Source organism: Podarcis tiliguerta (assembly GCF_965153285.1).
Source record: "Podarcis tiliguerta genome assembly, chromosome: 8".
NCBI classification, from domain to species: Eukaryota; Metazoa; Chordata; class Lepidosauria; order Squamata; family Lacertidae; genus Podarcis; species Podarcis tiliguerta.
In genome coordinates this window covers 41,126,259-41,139,480 of record NC_139541.1, presented here as the reverse complement: position 1 = coordinate 41,139,480, position 13,222 = coordinate 41,126,259, and the positions used below count along the sequence as shown (strand labels likewise).

General features: G+C 47.1%; 1 protein-coding gene across 1 annotated transcript in view; it reads left to right on the top strand.

Moving 5' to 3' along the window:
* The window catches only part of ZFHX3 (zinc finger homeobox 3), a 395,772-nt gene that overhangs the window by 67,224 nt on the left and 315,326 nt on the right, over nt 1–13,222 (top strand). Inside the window, exon 2 of the mRNA XM_083452376.1 lies at nt 682–729. The gene's annotated coding sequence lies outside the window, so the exon portion shown is untranslated. The remainder of the gene's footprint in view (nt 1–681; nt 730–13,222) is intronic.

Below are 13,222 nucleotides of genomic sequence, written 5' to 3'. Positions count from 1 at the left end.
CAATCCCCGTTTCCTTCAATGAGCGCTCATTTGGGTCATGGCTCAATAGGACTCTCTCTCTCTCTTGCTGACCTGGCCGAGCCTGGAAGGGCTCCTCCGGGGGCTACCCTCCCCTCGGTGACCAGCAGACAGAAGGGCGGATCAATGCCCTCTGACAACAAACGAAACAATCGCCTCCCCCCTCCGCCCCCCCTCCCGCTCCTTCTGTCCAAGTAGCTTGGAAACGATCAAGATAAATGGTTGGGTCTGAACCTGGAGACTCCAGACCGAAGGAGCCCGAGGGCAGGCAAATCCAATTGGCTTTTGCATAACGAAAATGTGAGGTTTAGGGAGTCAATGTAGTGCAAGATTAATCCAGATTAAACTGTTTGGCGGCACTCACTCGGCTGTTCCCCCTTTTGTCCCCTGGAACGGCTGGGGTGTGTGTGTGTGTGTTCCTTCGGCTGCTCATCTGAATATGTGTGTTGTGTGTGTGTAAAGCAGAAAAGGTGTAGCAGGAGGTATTGAAGCAGTACACACTACAACTACAACAACTACTACTAATAATAATAATCACATTTTATTATTACCTTTTAACAGTGCATTTAAATTTCCCCCATAAAAAATAGTTATTTTTTGTTCCCCCCCTTTCCCTCCTTCTTTAAGAAATTACATTTGAAGTATTTTCCTTTCCCCCACCAGGATAGGAGCAGCTGTTTCCTTATGGAGAACTGTTCAAAGCGTATACCTGTAAGTTTGTTCCTTGCTATTCCACACTGTAATAATAATTTCATTTCTCATACAAATATTATTAATTGTCAGATAGCTGTATCAATTCTCTCTTGAATATTTTTGTTGCACAGTATTTATTTTCTATTTTGTTTTTTGCACCTAAATTTGAAAATAGAATATTTCCCTCCTCTGTTCTCCTCTCTCTGCTGATCCTGCACATTTAATATTTTGGGTAAAATTCATACAAAAATGTAATCCCTTCTTGGCAAGGGATTTCAAGAGATAATTGAAACAGTTTTCTCTAAAAAATGTATATATTATGAAATAAAGTTTAAGAAAAATAACTGCATGGAAGCCTTGTTTTAAATATGCTGACAGGCATCAAACATGTTTCTAAACCCAACATCCTATGAGGAAAAAACGTGGAAATAAATTGCAGAGAAAAAGAGCCAAATAATTTTGATATTTAAGCTAGTATTTTAGCAAATGTTCCATATATGAATTGGTTTGAATATGTGTGGGATCTCCCAGAGATATATGCATGGTTTAAATATTTGATTCCTTTCTTAAGGTTCCAATATATTAATTTAGCTGTACACAAATCTGTTACAAATTTTCCTAAATATGTTTAGAAAATGCTTAAATAGGATAATTATTTAGAACTCAATTAAATGGATTTTTAAATATAGAAATACAGTGGTGGCATGTGTCTGTCTATTATCTATCTGCCATCTAACCAGCTAGTTCTAAAGTATTGGAAAGCAAAGATAAACCAAGTTTAGACACAAAAGGATTTTCCCTCCTGAAAGATGGTTGGAAGGAGCTTTTACTTCCTTCTAGGTTGCTTTCTAGATTAGGTGTCCTGCATTTTCTTCTTCAAAAGAGTTGGTGCAATTAAAGTTTTTACAGAATGGGGTGCATTGGAGTGGGGGGGGGGTTGTAAAGTATATGCCATGTATCTTGAAGTGGAGGGGGGAGAGGATCTGATCAGTTGTTAGCAACCTGCATTTTTCTCTTATGAATATGAAATTCCTTCTCTTATGAATGAAGCATACAAGGGTCCACTTGAATATGGGTCTGCCTGTCATTTAAAGACCAGGGAACTAAAGTATGCAATTGTGCTGGCTTTGCAATATAAAAGCCTCTCCCTCCCACTGCTGCCACAATTCCTACATCTTTGCTGCTTATGTGAAACAGGTGCTTGCGACCCTATAGAGGGACCCCAATGGGTGCAGGTGCTTTGCCTGCCTTCAGCAGACAGCATGACCTATCCTGGGCAAGGGACAAAGTGCACATTTCAGGTGGATTGCAGTACACAGGCAAGAAAATAGCCCAAACTAGTGATAGTCTCAAATTTGGTCCTAAACCAGGTTGTTGGTTGTTGTTTTTTTACAGGGTGAGGATTGGAAGCAATTCTCAAACAATTAGGAAAATATTAAAATGTGTTATGACATATTTTCTAGGCGTGGGGTGGGATGGGGAAAGAAGCCACACACAGGGCCAGTTCACCCTCCCCAGGCCCACATCCACTTGCCTTCCTGGCGACTGTGTGCCTCCACCGGGCTTCAGCAGAGAGCAGTACATTGACAACAGATTTCAGGGCATGGGGCAGCTTTAGGAATAAATCGGAGGAGGAGACCTGGAGCGCAGAAGCAGGAACTATGTACAGAAGGAAGCGAGGGGGGGGGGGGAGGCTGCCTCCCGTGAGCTCCCCGGGTTTTCTTTTCTCCTATTTGTTTTGATTAGCACTAAGAATGCCTCCTCGCCCGCTGCAAATCAGACCCTTGCAAGGGGCTTAGATGGCAGTTCCCCCCTCCATCTAAAAAGGCTATATTGCACAAAACAGAGAGGGGATGAAGACAAGGGAACAAGGCAAGCAGCCTGTCAAGCAGATGCATGAAAGATGCAGGTTTTAGCATCACAATGTAGAATGCATTTTGCTTTTATGATTTGAATATGAAAAGCCCCCATTTTGCTCTCTCTCTGGCCAAACCTTTGGCCTCTCTTGGATTGTCTTCCCCCCAAAAGGAGGGGGGTTATATATATTTTTTCCTGTGCCTTGCGTTAACAATGGAAATAGGGAGGAGGGGTGTGTTTGTGTGTGTGTGTGTGTGAAATGACAGAATGAGAGAGGAACACACAATAGGATGACCGTGACTTTGAACAAATAAATAAAACATGCGACTCTGGTGCTCTCTCTCTCTCCCCACCCCCCGCCCTGTTCCAACTGTGATTAAATTTGCTGTGGTCATTTCCCAAATGTCTGCCTGATGAAAATAGCACCCCTTGCCTTTTCTCACACCGTGGCTTTGAGGTAAGGCCCTTCCTGTGGCTCCCAATCTGCAGCCCTGCCAATCACACCCCCTTGCACAGACATGCATGCCTCTTTCATTAGCAGAAAATGCTTCACATTTGATTGCATCACCCCCACCCACCCCACCAGCCCCGTAACTCTAACTCGCCTCCCTTAATAAAGCAGCAGAGCCTCCTCGGCCTCTTGCCGCTCACTGTGCAGCTGTAATGGGGTTTCCTGAATGCCCCCCCTGCTCCCCACCCCCAGCTTCCCTGCAAACTGCCTGGTGTGCAATAGAAAAGAATACATTTTAATAAGCCTTGGGAGGAAGGGGGGAGAGAAAAGAAAAGAAAAGAAAAATGAGGTTTTGCTCTGCCGTCTTGTTCTTTGGAATAAGAGGAAGGTGGGCCCGTTGCAAGGCAGGGAGGGAGGGGGGATTTAATATTGCCAGAGATAATAACAACAATGTTAATATCCGGAATTTTCAATGTACCATAAGTACATTTTGTTTTTCCTTTCAGCACGATTTATAATTAAAGATTTTAATCTGGCTTCACATTGAGTTAATAAGCCCTTTGATTGATTAGGATTCATAAAATTGCCATTTCCCGCTGACGCTTTGTGTTTCGGGGGATGCTCTTTTGAAAAGCCGGGCGAAGGTGACAGGGAAGTGGCCTTTGTCTCCATCAGTTCCGGGAGCTCGGAGCCGCTTGCCTTCCGCCGGCCTCCCGGCAACATCTCCTCCTTGTGCAGACACAATTGGGGGAGCCACAGTTTTGCCATTTTGAAGGATGCTTAGAATGGGGAGGGGGACAACGGAGGAAGAGAGAGCAGCACTTTGCACATCTGTGAAATCCTACACGTTAGAGCAGCACTGTTCCCAAAAGAAAAGGACCCACACATGACAAAATGTGTTGTATGTGAGCTGCCTCCCACGGCCTCTTTCCTAGCTGGCTTCTCTGTCCTTTGTCCACCTTCCTGCCCTCTCCTCTGAACCCCCTTCCATTTTATTTATTTATTTTTTAGTGTTAGGGTGGCAGAGGGGTGATGCTCACCTAAAGAGACTACGAAATGCAACAGTCGGGATGAGGATGGGCTGCAGAAGGCACCTTAGAAAGAGCAGGCAACTGCACCGTGCGTGAGGGAGAGGGAGAAACGCGGCATCTGTATTGCAGAAGAAAAGATGCGGGGCTCGGTTTCCCTTTCCCCTCCTCGTCTTAATCAGGGCAAAAAGCGGCCCCGTTTAGACCGAGAGGAGCTGCACAATGCGGACAGCGTGAGAGCAAATCCCCTTTGTGTTTGGTGCTCTGAAGGGACGCTCCATTGTTGAGCCCAGGGGCCTCTCGCAAGACCCGGCAGCAGTGCCCGGTTTGTAGCAAACGCTCGCTGGAGAAGATTCGGCTTGTCCCGCAATCAGTATAGGTCCCCCTCCTGCCTCCCTCACCCAAATTTGCTGTACCCCATTTTCCTCCCATTCCCCCATTTATGATCACTTGGTCCTTTGGTGAATGAAATAATTCAGGGGTCAGAGGGGTCAGGGTGGCCAGCAGCTAAGGAGAATGTACGGAGGCCGCTGTCCGCCTGCCTGCCAGCTCCAGAACCTGGCTGGGATGAGGCTTAAATGCCACCGGAGGCAGGTTTTAGGGCTTTTGGCTTAGAACTGGATTGGTCTCAAGTGGAAAAATTACACACTTCCTCTCTCTGATTGCCGGAACATTAATATCGGCGCCTAAAGATTTCTGCTCAGATATTTTGCCTCGTCCGCCATCAGTGCCTTGGAGGGTTTTGTTTTGAGATATCTTGTACCGGCACAAATCGACAGTGATGAAAACCTTGCAATAACGCCGGCTTTTGCTTACAAATTGACAAAAATGTCCCCACCAATCCGCAGTAATTTCCTGCATCTCCATAACTGACCTCACGCATTCAGCATCCGAAGAGCTGATTGGTGGGGGTCTTAATGTGAATAATGAAGGACGCAATATTCGGTAGAAGCAGAAAAGGGGGAAGAAAAGGGGAAGGGGGTGGAGAGAAGAGCACACACACGCACACGTGCAAATATAATTTCCCACTGATTAATAATCGTACCCAGCCTGACATATAATATACCTCGGCGCCATTACAGAATCGAAATAAATTTAAAGCAAATTCTCATCTTTCCCCCCCTAAAGCAGGTCATAGGCAATGACAGCTGAGCCAGAACAATCCCCGGTTCTCTGCTTTACAGCAGTGAAAGGTACCTTTGAATGGATGAGAGTCAGCATCTCTTTTTCTACCTTTAGTGCTGGCCGATCAATGCTTCATTAGGCCAAATTGTCTTTTACCCACGCAACCTTGAAAACAGACCCTTTAATTACCTGGGAGGAAGTCGGGGCCATTTGCTTGCTCTCTCTCTCCCTCACTTTCTTCTCTCTCATTCCTCCTCTCTCTTTTTCTCATTCTCTCTCTCTCCCTCTCCAGCAGTTGCAGAAGGCTCAGGGAAGTGGGGGTGGCTGGGTGGGGGTCACTTACATTTATTCACAGCCAGCCTGAGTACATCACTGCTTGATAGAGGAGCCGGAAGAAAAGAGAGTGGGGGCAGGGAGTTGTGGGGGAAGAGAGAGAGAGAGAGAGAGGAGTCATATCAGACCCTGAGGTGAGAGGGCAGGGGGTTCAAGTCCAGAGACTGCCGCTGCTGCTGCTACAAATGTATGGAGGGGCTCCATTGCGACAGCCAGCCAACCAGCCAGCCAGCCAGGCCTCCTCCTGCCTGGCTTTGTGGCTCTGCAAGGGAGCTGTCCAGGTCCCGCAGCGGCTGCCCCTCCGTCCCAGCCAAGCAGCAGCGAAAGAGAGGCAGCCAGAAGCAGAAGCAGAAAAGCCCTTTTGGGGAGGGAGCTGGGTGGGGGACACGCCATCTGGAACGGCGTTTCAGCAAATGTAGCAATTTTGGTCCCAGCAAGGGCTGCAGAACAAAACGTGCCTAAATGCTCTCATTTATTAAGAACAGTTAAATAAAAACCCTCAGGAAAAAGAAGAAATCTTAATTCAAGGGATTACCTAGCCCATCGAGGGAGGGCACAGAGTATATATTCTGCAGGCGGGGATTTGTGCTGGCCTGATTTTGAAGGAAAATACTTGAATGAAGCCATAGCCTTTTGCAGGAGAAACGCCGGCGTGTGTCTGTCTTTCCAGGAGCAGACTCGCCCTCCCCAGGCTAGCCTTCTTGGCAACCTGATTATTTAGGGTTTCAGGGCTCTCTGGCGTCCCAGGAACCCAGCCAGTCCACCACAGCCCATAATAATGGGAAGCTCATTTGATGACATCTCTCTCCCTCCTCCTCAGCATTCCTGCTGAACCAGTGCTTGGCCTTTGCTGGTCCTTTAGCATTTGCCGCTTTTGATAAAATGATGGAGATATCCAAAAGCCCAGAAGGTAGAAGATAAAACATAAAAGGGTGTGTGCAGGAAATAAAAAGAAAAATGGGTGTTGTTGTTGCTACTAGTATTAGTAGCAGCAGCAGCAGCAGCAGCTTAACAATTAATAACAACCACCACCACCACAACTACTTTAAAAAATATTATTATTGCCATCATCAAAGCAAATAATATATTGTGCATATTTTAATACTGATGCTTTGTGATGCTGTTATGCGATGCTGAAAAGTGAGGTTTCTCCCCCCCTGCACCCGCCATCCCCTCCCAGGGCCTACTGGAGTTTCCTCATTCAGACTTGATATAAAAACTCCACCGATTAAAGGCTGGAGCTATGGGCAGATACCTATAGCTATTCGAGCCTGCTGTATAAAAATGAAAATGTGTAATAAAGCCCCCCTTTCACTTTCTCGCCTTCTCTCTCCCCACCCCCCGCCAGCTTACACAAACAGCCACAACACAGCTGTCACCCGCGCTGTGCAGCCCCCCCCCCTTGTGTACACCTTGGGCAGAGAAATTGACACACCAACACACACACCCCGCCACCCTGGAGCTGAGCGTCCCACGTTAAGACTGATCGGCAATAAATATCCGACCTCCCTAAATCCCATCATTTGGAAGTGATCAGGGGAGCCGCGCAGCACGGCGAGGGCTCTGCCTAATGAAGGGAGCCGTGTGATGTCATTGCATTAAGCTAAAATAACCACTGAACATGAGAACAAGAGAGATGGGCTGGCGGGGGGGGGGGAGAGGCAGAGGGAGAGGCAGCGAAATAGGAGCAGGCATATTACAACTCATGTATGTGGATCACACAGCCAGATTGTGAGCAATCCCTGCGCTCTAAGTATCTTCTTAGCAGCAAAGCGCGAGGGAGGCGAGGGAGCCAGGAGCCAGCCACTGGGAGAGCGCTCCCCTCCATGCGCTGGGCCAGGGTGTCAGAGGGCGTGTGAGTGCATTTTTCATTTCTTAGCCTTTATATGGTCTGCCAAACAAATGGGATTAGAGCGATATTTACATGTGTTTGAGTAACTGTGCTGTGTATTTTTTTTCATCCTGGAGACAAGCAGGCATAACCACAGAGATAGGCGCTCTCTCCTCCTAGACGCGTTGCACGTGTGCGTAAATAAGAGAGGCTGTGTGGAAATGCCTGTCCATAGGCTGACAGGACGTAGGTGAGATGGGGCAGCAGCTGCCCTCCCCATGCCTTCCGCACGGCTGGTTCATGCCCTCAAGTGGGGCAGGAGGGAGGGGCGGACAGGAGGCGGACGTGCCCTTTGGTGGGAAAGAAGTCTGGTCTTTGGGGTGTTTCTTCTGATGGAAGGGAAAGTGCTGTTCAAAATGGCAGCCTTTGCCTGACGCGCGTGAGACAAGTCTCTTTCATCTCTGAAGCCCATCCTTCATGGAGGTGCTGCTGCCGGCCGTGGTTTAGATGTGCCCTTCTACACGTTTGTGTGCTTTATGGGCAGGTGATTCAGCCATGTGTGCACACTGACTGCATAGGTGTGAGATATGTACATGTTCTGTGGGGCCCACATTTTATTGAGTCTGGCCCTGTAGTCACTACAGGAAGACCAGGCCAGCAGACTCAGATTCAGGGCTTGGATTGAGCCAGTCAACATAAGGACTTTTTCTGAAGTTTTGGTGACAGGCAGTTTCAGGCCCTCATTCTCACGTTCCTGAGGCTTGTTAGAGACAAGACTTTCTAAGTGCAAAGAGTAGAGGGGCTGAATGCCTAAAGAGACAAAGCAGCACCCCAGGGCACATTACAGGCCTGCAGAAATGCCAGCTTCTAGAGTGGCTGTTGCTTTTCAAAAATACACTAAGGGTATATATAAAATACACTAAGGGGCATGGCGCCCCAAACATTGGGAAACAAAAGTTGTAAATGTATACTTGATTTTTGGGAGTTGGAGTGGGCTGGAGGATGGGAATGGACAACCACTGTTATGTTGGTGGGGGAGAGAAAGAGAGAGAGAGAGAGAGAGAGAGAGAGAGAGAGAGAGAGCTGTGTAGCCAAGCTGCACAGCTGAGAGCAGGCCAGTCATTTTCAGATTTGTACTGAACTTCTTCTGCTGCCGTTCTGCAACCTTTGCTGTCCAAAAGGATGGGGCTGTTGTGAACGGTCACGTCCTCTTTCCCTCCTGTTTCTGATGCATTCGCCCTCGAGAACACCAGAACGGGGCGTAGTTTCTGAAATGATACCTGGGTTGTGGGGTGAGGCGGCTGTTTCTCTGGTGCTGTCTGCAGGATGAAACCCATCCCATGCTGTCCTTGCATCCTCCTTGCAGTTGTGAGATTCATCCTCTGCTCTTGCCTCTCCATCATTAACACCTGCTGGAGCCCCAGCCAGTCCCATCACCTGCCGGTGTGGCTGGGTGCAGGCTGCCCGGGAACCATCGTGCAGCATCACCAGCTAAGGTCAGGGCAACTGCCTGCGCTGATGCTACTGCCTCCTTTTATGGTTTGTGTTATCGAGGAAACCGGAGAAAGCTCCAGCTTTTGATATTTTGACCCACGGTGTTGCTCGCACACTGCCTTGTGGTTTAGAGATTTAAAGAAATGGGATTGGGTGGAGGGGAGAGAGAGAGAGTTTGCCTTAGGTGATAAACAGCAGTGTAAGGCCAGAGGCTTTATGAGGAATTGAAGGCAGGCGGGGGTGGGGGTGGGAAGAGCCGAATGCTCTGGGGGGCTTTCTTTTTATGCAGTAAAATCAGCATTATCGAGAGTAACCAGAGAAAACGAGGAAGAGAAAGTGAGAGCATAGAACCCTTTTAATACGCCCACGCAGGCACACACCAAATATTTCCTTACACGTCTGCCTACACTTGTACCTCGAAGGGCAGGAAGATCAAGAAATCATTGATATGCGTACACAGATCCAGGCAAGGAACAGATGCAGTGCTGGATTCAGGACTAGCCAGCGGTTGATTTATAAAGAACAAAATCAGCTCGCCATCTCAAATCATTCTTCTCATAGTGGGGAGCCATGGGTGGGCACCCAAGGAGGAACACCCACCAGGGCTTGCACTAGTCAGGAAGACCCCTCACTCCTGCACGTGCTGTCAGGGGCAGGGGAGGCCAGAGGTGCAGCCCATTGCACCATTACTCGGTGGCTTTGCTTGTTGCCATTTGGGATTGCACCCATCTGCTCCACTCTATCTCCAACCCCACCCCAAATACAACATGCAACCGATGGTTCAGTTCAAACTGGGAGCCTTTTTCACCAAAGGGTAGCAGCTGTAACCAGGCTCCCTTCACACCTGCAGTAACACCCAATTAAAAGGCTGGAACAGAGGTGGCTGAGCTCTATATCTTTAGAATCACAAATTGTAGAGTTGGAAGGGACCACGAGTATCATCTAGTCTAACCCCCTGAAATACAAGAATCTTTTGCTCAACATGGGGAGATGTGATATTATCCAGACCCCCTCTTCTGGTTTCAAGGAACCAAGTGCTCGGGTGCACCCATCAGCTTCCACACAAAACTGATTCAGTGTGTGAGTTCACACATTCACCAACATAGCTAGACTCCTCATAATTTGATTATTCAACATGTGCTGAGTGTTGGCTGAATGTGTGCGGTGATTCTACCCATAGACATTTTGTACAGTACTGGAGGTTACTTTAGGTTCTGGATGCCTCATTTGGATGTGCAAGTTGATACTTGAGGGTGTAGCCACCAAGTGACCAATGTGGGTGTGTGAACTGACCCAGCAATTCTCTTACTGCTCTTTCAACCTAACAAGGCGGGGGGCTGTACCAGGCCTGTCAACGATGCCTTTCGAGAAATGTCACATGGTGCCGCCTTTCTTCCTTGGCTCTGAGCAATTTATTTTTGCTGTTTCTCGGATGTGTCATTCATTGCAAGTTACTCTTCTGTAGTCCACTGTGAAGCAGGGATGGGGGGCAAGTAGCAGACCCAGCAGAACACAGGCAGAGAGGGATGTCCCGGTCCTTGCAAAGCAGAAATGAAGTATTGTTTACATCTGATATGTAGTTTTACAAGTAAAGCTGCTAAACCTGGCAAGGGAGGGAGGCCAACTGGTCTCCTGGCCTGCAGGAGGGGAAGGGAAGGGTGAGAGATCCCAGAGAGCCTGGGCCAGCCCTCCCCCTCCCCTTCTTTGGCCCAGCCACCTTTCCTCTCTAGCGCTTCTGTCTAATTAATGTAAGGCCTGCTCAGGCACACCGTCCCTCATTGGGCCTGTCACTCGTTTATCATGCGACCCCCCTAGCCTTGGGTAATGACCTTGAAAGAATATATCAGCCCACGGTGGCGGGAGTGAAGAATTAAAGTGTTTCTCTGAGTGCTTATGGTCATTGCTGACAATTTATATGACACAGCTGCCCTAAGCCGTCCACACTGGCCATGGCAGGGTAATCATTTTCCAGGCAGGAAAGGATTACTGGCCGGACAGGTACTGCCCATGAGCCTCTGGCCGGCTGGGCTACTGCTGGTGGGGTGGAAGAAAGCAAAGACTCAGGGCCAGGAACAGACAAACTGGGAGGGAGGTGTTGCTGGATCAAGGGGAAGGAGGCACGTTTGGGCAGGATTGTGAGGATCCCACAAGCAGCTGGGCAGGGTGGCAGATGGAGGAGAATCCAGAGTAAGTTGCCGGGGTAAGAAGGAAGGAGCTATGTCTGAAGTGCCAAAGGGGAGGGCTTATGTAGAGGCAGCAGCCACTGATTCAGGGGTCTGGGCACTCCAGAATGCACAGCCAAGAAGCTCCAGATTGCAGGACTCAAGGGATCAGGGTGCTGGGTGCGAAGGGGTGATTGCCATCTTGGCAGCAAGAGGCAGCAGTAAACAGACAGCAATACAGAGGATGCTGGCAAGTAACTACGGGGGGGGGGGCAGGGGAAGGTCTTCAGCTTCATGAGTTTCCCTTGGGTCAAGAAATAAATGGGGAGAGTATTTCCTTTGAGAGAACAACACCACTGGACTGAGACTTAGCGCAGTCTGCTTTTCAATGGATTGACTAAAAATTACTGACCACATTCCAAGACAGAATTTGGTGCATTTCAACCACATCATTGCATGGGACTTAAGTATGCCAGCTGCTGTTCACTCCACTGGATTGCAGAGACTGCCTTTTGTTATTTAATTCATAGGAAATATGTAACCCAGTTTTTGAATGGCAATATTCTTGTGACGTCCTCTGGCAGTTTTTCCACCACCAAGCAAGGATTTAATTAAACAATTTTGGAAATACTTTGGAGTAGGGTGACTACAATTCTGGAGGTTTTTTGGAGGTATTTCTGGAAAGAGTGTTTTGCAGATGACATTATTGGAGACCCCAAGGTGTAATACAGTAGAGTAGTTCTGTTTATTTTATGATGAATATTTATTATTAACATTTTTTAATTTAAATTTTTTTAATTTTTTTAAAGGCAGCAATGCTCTTTTTAAGTGTTGTCTTTAATACACAGTACTTTTGCTTCTGATTATCAGAAGTATATTTACAGAAACAGCTGTGTTGCTAAAAATGTTGAAACTCATACAGAAACAGGTATTTAATTGATTGACAGATTGATTTCTATCCTTCCTTCTAACCCTTCCTTCCAAAGTAAGTACAGGAAAAATAAATAAAGATAAAAATAACACTATTTTAAATTTATTATATATATACACATGCATATGTATGTGTGTATTAAACATTTCAAAACATTTTTTAAAACCCCTGAAGTCTTTCAGAACATTTGGAACACCTGGAATCAAGCAATGACTTACTTCTGGTACCTTACAAAACTAAAGACCAAAAGAGTAGCATTTAAAATATCTACAGCCAAAAAGATTATGAAACCCCGATAGAGATGGGAGAGATGGGATTATGAAACCCCGATGAGATGGGAGCTGAATTTCTGTTCACATTTCTGTGCAAGACTTTTTAACCAATTATTATTAGAAAATATCAAACCAGTGTATATTAAAGAGAAAAGCAATATATCATAAAGACAAGATAAAAACAATTTCCAAGTGATCAAAATGCCAGCAGTGGAGAAAAATAAAATATGGTACACTGAATTAATATGGGAAGGCCTGTACGAAAAGAATGCTTCTTTAAGTAGATGCCTACCTCATATGCATATGTTGAAGAGGCTGCCTGTTTCCTGAGGTCCAAATCCTCTGTGTATGAGGACAGCCAGGGAGGCCTTCATGTCCTACTTGTGGTCTTGGTTAGGCTATACACTGTTGGAGGAAGATGCTGGGCAAGATGACTAAGAAGGGAGAGCTCTACATATTTTAGGAGTCTAAACCAGGCCAACAGACCCTCCATCTTCACATGCAGGCATACACAACTGAATGCCTGATACTGCATTTTACTTTGTCCTGCTGACAACATAAGGATTAGACACATACATAGAAGAGGAGGATACATCCATCTGTAATAACTAACCACGACATATAAGTGGAACCTGCATGTTCAGATAACTGGGGCAGAGGGGCAGCTGGCTCATCTGCTTGTGAGCTTCCCAGAGGGATCTGACTGGTCTCTGTTGGGAGCAGGGGAGTTAGGTCAGATAGGCCCTTGGTCTGCTCTGACATGGAAACTCTTCTGCTTTACAATAGAAGGAAGGTGGGGGGAAAGGGGAAAATGGTTGAACCCTGCCCAGCTCAACAGTGACTCAGGAAGTTAAATAATCTGAATGAGCCAATCAAGAAGAAGTTCCTGTTTTGGCCTAACCACCAGTGGGAGTAGAAGCAGATGAAGCTACAGTGCCACCTGCTGGCCCCGGAGTAGCAGCAAGATGGTGGCTGTTGTCCGGTAAATTACAGGGCTCAGTGGTTCATGCCCCACCCGTGCTCTCAC